Source organism: Geotrypetes seraphini, chromosome 8, assembly GCF_902459505.1.
Source record: "Geotrypetes seraphini chromosome 8, aGeoSer1.1, whole genome shotgun sequence".
NCBI classification, from domain to species: Eukaryota; Metazoa; Chordata; class Amphibia; order Gymnophiona; family Dermophiidae; genus Geotrypetes; species Geotrypetes seraphini.
Window position 1 is genome coordinate 24343380 of NC_047091.1, and position 6149 is coordinate 24349528.

Below are 6149 nucleotides of genomic sequence, written 5' to 3' on the forward strand. Positions count from 1 at the left end.
TCAGTATGCCATATGATGCACACAACTGATAATAGTCTATAAGTTGGGTGCATCACTTAGTGATACGTCCATGACATAACCCTGTGTACACCCCCTGACAGTTAAAAATAAGAATAGCCATATTGGGTCAGTCCAATGATCCATCTCTAGCCCAGTAGCCTGTTTCCAAGAGTAGCCAATCCAGGCCTCCAGGACCTTACAGAATCCCAAAGAGTAGCAAGGTGCAAGAACCCCAAAGGGTAGCAACATTCCATGCTATCAATCCCAGAGATAAGCTATTTGGAGTCTATAAAATACTAAGTGGAGTGGAAAGGGTAGATGTGAATCGCTTGTTCACTCTTTCTAAAAATACTAGGATTAGGGTGCACGTGGTGTAGTAGATTTAAAACAAACCAGAGGAAATATGTCTTCATGTAACGTGTAATTAAACTCTGGAATTCATTGCTGGAGAATGTGGTGAAATCAGTTAGCTTGGCAGAATATAAAAAAAGGCATGGATAATTTCCTAAAAGAGAAGTCCATAGGCCATTATTGAGATGGCTTGCGTAAAATCCTATGATACGCAGCATAAACTCTGTTTTACTACTTGGGATCTTGCTAAGTACTTGGGTTGGCCACTGCTGGAAATAAAATGAAACTGAAAGTAAATATCAAACCAATGGAAAAGCTGGACTGAAACTGTGCTGGATTCCATGGAAACTCTAGCAGATAGCTCCTGGCCTGGCTTTGTCCTTTTACATATAGAGAAATGAAGCTACTGGTCCATCAGGGGACCATAGAACAGAAGCTGGCTCACAGCTAGTCTTAATTTCCCCTGTCCCTGCTGACCTGCAGCTCTCTCTGCCCTTAACCTCACCCAACAATGAGGCCCCTGTAACATAGTAACATAGTAAATGAAGACAGTCCAAGTTATAACCCATTAAAAAATACATGATTAAATTAACTTGTCTCTTCTTTGATATTTCTGGGTCTTAGACTGTAAAGTCTGGTATTCTCCTAGGTTCCAAATGCTGACGTTGTCATCCAAGCTCACTCCAGCCTATCCAACCATCCCGTTGTTCGCATGATATCTACCGTAAAGTCTGGCCAGTAACATCCTCATGTTCCAAATGAGTGGAGTTCCCATTGATGCCCACACCAGCCCATCCTATACAGAATCACCACATATGGGACACAGACCGTGCAGGGGTAGGTCAGTAGAGTGGGCAGACCCGATGGGCTATGGCCTTTATCTGCCGTCATCTTCTATGTTTCTATGTCTGTCCAATACTGGCCTTAGTTCTTTAATTTACATCCTTCGCTTTCTAATTAGAGATCCTCTATTTTTATCCCATGCTTTTTTTGAATTCCATCACCATTTTCCTCTCCGTCACTTCCCTCGCGAGGGCATTCCAGGCATCTACCACCCTCTCCGTGAAGAAGAATTTCCTAACATTGTTCCTAAGTCTTCCTCCCCATAACCTCAAGTTATGCCCTCTCTAGTTCTTACCATGCCAATTAAATTTAGTACATAGGAATCTCTTTCACTATCTTATGAAAGCAGATGGTTTCACAACTTTCTAAAGAATCCCAGAGGACATGGCACCAAATAAATATAGCTATGGATACAGATGGAACATCTTTCCAAAGCATGAAGTCGAGGAGTAGTTTAATGGTTAGTGAAGCAGCCTGAGATTCTGGTGAACTGGATTCAATTCTCACTCTAGCTCCTTGTGACCTGGAGCAAGTCACATAACCTTCCATTGACCCAGGGACAATTCATTTTTCAAGTCCGCAAGGGACAGAGAAAGTACCTATAAATAACGTAGTCCATGCTGCACCAGTAGGGCTATAGGAATGATTAGGAGCATGAGATAGATAGTAATATGTTTATTGAAAGCTTCTACACCGCTACTAATGACCTGGGAGTCAATTCAGAGTGGTTTTCATGAGCTTCTGTAGTGGGTTTACAATACAGGATTACAGTTTCTATGATGGTTTTCCATTCAGCTTCAGATGGTTCTCGCTGATGGTTTTAGTGCATTTACATATATTTTATATTTAGTCTTTTTGGCTGAGCATACAGTGTTTACATACTATCTTCACCCTATATATATACACCAGAGTGTTCTATATTCACTCTTTATACACTCATCTTACGTATTTATACCATAAATAAATAATATACCCATCCTATTATATAAACACATTATGTTAGTGTCGGGTACTATGTTCATTCCAAATCCTACTTACCGTATTTATGTATTAAGGAGAAGGCTTCTATGAATCCCATGGACAGCGAGGATCACCAGCAAAGATGTTCTTGATCATACAAACCCAGAGTTGTCCCAGGAAGGCAAGATTACCAGACAGAAACTGACCTATTTTGGACATGTGATGAGAGCGAATACCCAAGAAAAGGAGGCGCTACTTAGAACGGTCGGTTAATCGCACTATACCAAAAAGGTTCAAGGCAATTTACATTTAAAAAGGCCATAGAATCTATGGGAAAAGGCAAAAGCAATCCATAATTAAAATATCATCCTAACATGACTTTTACATCAAGTCATGACATGGGAATGAATATCAAGCGATTGCAAGAAGCTGTGGAAAACAGGGAAGCGTGGCGAGGACTGGCCTACAGTGCATCCAAGGGTCGGACACGACTGAATGGATAGCAATGTTAGTACTTTATTTGTCATATCCTCTACTGTGTTCACCTTATCGTGCTCCTGGAACGAAGTAGCCAGTTATTTCCTTTAATACAGATATACTCGCGGATGGGATATCTTTCCACAGGAAATAAACCGATATATCTACAGATGTGGATGGAATGTCTTTACTGTGATAGAGATACAGATGTGGATGGAATATCTCCCCAGGGTATCAGATAGGTAGAGATCCGGATCTAGACGGAATATCTTTTAAGAGCATTAGATGCATATAGATAAGGATCTAGATGGAATATCTTTGCTGCACACTTCCTCTGAGTTACATTTTATTCTTGCAAGCTAATTAAGATCACAAAGCTTCAAACAATCAGCAAACAGCCACCAGTCGCTGTACTTAATCATGCACTAATGGCATGTTCTTGGCAATAATTACAAGATAACAGTGTTTGCAGCCTGTAATCAGAAGAGTTCTGGTAATTAAATCAGTCCCTTTGTCAGCATATTTTCCCCTTTATCACGCGACAGCGAGATCGCTTTCTAGTTTGCCGAAAGAGGGGGTAATGTGCCCAAGGGCTGCCTCGGTGCTAAGTGAACGTGAAATGAATGAGAGATGCCTCCCTTCCGCACCCTGCTTGCGTTTGCACCTCGCTTGTGAGTTATACGCTCACAGTGCTGGGGTGACGCACACATGTCTGACAGCTGCTTGGTTTCCCTTCAAAGAAACAAGAGTCCCTCCGTTATCCACTGATGTGGCCTTCGTTAGTTAGTTATTTTCAAATTTCTAGCCTGCATAAAAACACTTTGCAATTCCACCATACATAAAATATCCACTCCAGAAATCCAAACATAACCAATCCACATCTTCCAGACATTGATGGTTTCATCTGATTACAAGGCATCCACTTTATTATCCCTTGCAACATCAAACAAACGTGACAATATAAAGATGATAAGTTTCAGGTATTTTGATCTTTTTTTTATTTCAAATCAAGCCACATTTATTGTTAAAGCTTTCATCGTTCTTCCCGCAGCGTCATTATAATGTCACATGGCACTGATTGGAAGCATCATTTTGTTTCGCTGCATTAACACAGAGGAGACCCAATGAAAAACCTTCACCATTCCTCCACTGAGCTCATAAGCTAAAAGGGGAGAAAAAAATCATGACATATACTCTTGCTGGTTTGAAGACAGTAGGTTACTGAATACTACCAGGAAGATGCAGGACTTTTTTTTACAGGTTTTTCCTGTGTTATAATTATGGTCAACTCTTCAGAAAAAGTGCTCGCTGGTAGAAAAGCGTGGAAACTACTAGGGAAGGTTGTGCACTATCAATTAATTTATTTCTGTTTATTAATGAAGTGGGTAACACTAAAAACATTCGCAAACTAGAATGTGCACTTTCAGGGAATGCACACCATTAGGGAAGAGAATGCGCCTTACTGGGTCAGACCAATGGTCCATCAAGCCCAGTAGCCCGTTCTCACGGTGGTCAATTCAAGTCACCCAAAGAGTCAATCCAGGAAAACCCAAAGAGTAACAAGATTCTAGAATCTCAAAGACTGGCAACATTCCATGCTGCCAATCCAGGGCAAGCTTCCCCCATGTCTTAATAACAGACTATGGACTTTTCCTCCAGGAATTTGTCCAAACCTTTCTTAAAACAGCTACATTATCCACTTTTACCACAACCTCTGGCAACGAGTTCCAGAGCTTAACTATTCTCTGACTGGAAAAATATTTCCTCCTATTGGTTTTAAAAATATTTCCCTGCAATTTCATCATGTGTCCCCTAGTCTTTTGTACTGAGGAAGATTGTGCACTATTAGAGAAGAGTATACACTGGTGAGAAATAGTGTACACTCCTGGGGAAAAGGATGCACAATCGTTCTGAATGATGTGCACTTTTTGTGCCTGTTCACGCTATCAGGGAAGAATGGACACTCTTGCAAAGACTGTGCGATACTAACAATATTGCTCCCTAAACAAAAACCTTTAAAAAAAAAAACCCAAATAAATTTAAACATGGGAAACTAAACCAAACAAGAATTTAGGGGGACACACCCTACTTAGTCCACTGCGAAATAGCAGGATAAGCACTGTAAAAACGCTAGAGCAAGCTTGGTCCCTTTTTAAGGACACAGTCACCGAGGCACAAAATCTATATATACCGTGTATCAACAATGGATCCAAGAGGAAAAAGAACAAGGAACCAGCGTGGCTCACTGTAGAGGTGAAGGAAACGATTAGAGACAAGAAAACTTCGTTTAAGGAATAGAAAAGGTCAAGAACAGACAAAAACTGGAACAAGCACAAACCACATCAACGCAGGTGCCATAAGGCTGTAAAAGAGGCCAAAAAGAGACTACGAGGAAAAAATAGCCAAGGAGGCGAAGAACTTCAAGCCGTTCTTTCGATATATTAAGGGGAAACAACCTGCGAAGGAAGCGGTGGGATCGTTGGATGACCATGGAATAAAGGGAGTGCTAAAGGAGGACAAAGCCATCGCCGACAAACTGAACACATTTTTTGCGTCTGTATTTACTGAAAAGGATATACACAGCATACCGTAACCCATCAGGCTATATGCTGGAAACGAAGATGGGAAACTGACAGGGTTGACGGTCAGTCTAGAAGAGGTATGCAGGCAGATTGATAGGCTTAAGAGCGATAAATCCCTGGGACTGGATGGCATCCATACAAGACTCATCAAGGAACTGAAAGGGACTATAGCTGAACTGCTTCAACTAACAGCCAATCGGGAAAGATTCCGGAAGACTGGAAGGTGGCGAATGTTACGCCGATTGTCAAAAAAGTTTGAGGGGAGATCCGGGAAACTACAGACTGGTGAGTCTGACCTCAGTACCAGGAAAGATGGTAGAGGTGCTGATAAAGGACCGCATCATTGATCACCTTGACGGACACAGTCTGTTGAGGACCAGTCAGCACGGTTTCAGCAAAGGTAGATCTTGTTTGACGAGCTTGCTGCACTTCTTCGAGGGAGTAAACAGGCAGATAGACAAGGGCGACCCAGTCGATATTGTTTATCTGGATTATCAGAAGGCTTTCGACAAGGTTCCACATGAACAACTACTTCGGAAAATTGTGAGCCATGGAATCAAGGGTGACATACGTGGATTAAAAACTGGCTGGAGCATAGGAAACAGAGAGTGGGGGTAAATGGACAATACTCGGACTGGAAGAGCGTCACCTGTGGGGTGCCGCAGGGCTCAGTGCTTGGACCCGTGCTATTCAACATCTTTATAAATGATCTGGACATTGGTATGATGAGTGAGGTGATTAAATTTGCGGACAATACGAAGTTATACAGAGTAGTGAAGACACAGGGGGCTTGCGAAGATCTGCAACGTGACATAATCAAGCTCGAGAAATGGGCATCGACATGGCAAATGAGGTTCAACGTGGATAAGTGTAAAGTGATGCATGTCGTTAACAAAAATCTCATGAACGAATACAGGATGTCCGGGGCGGTACTTG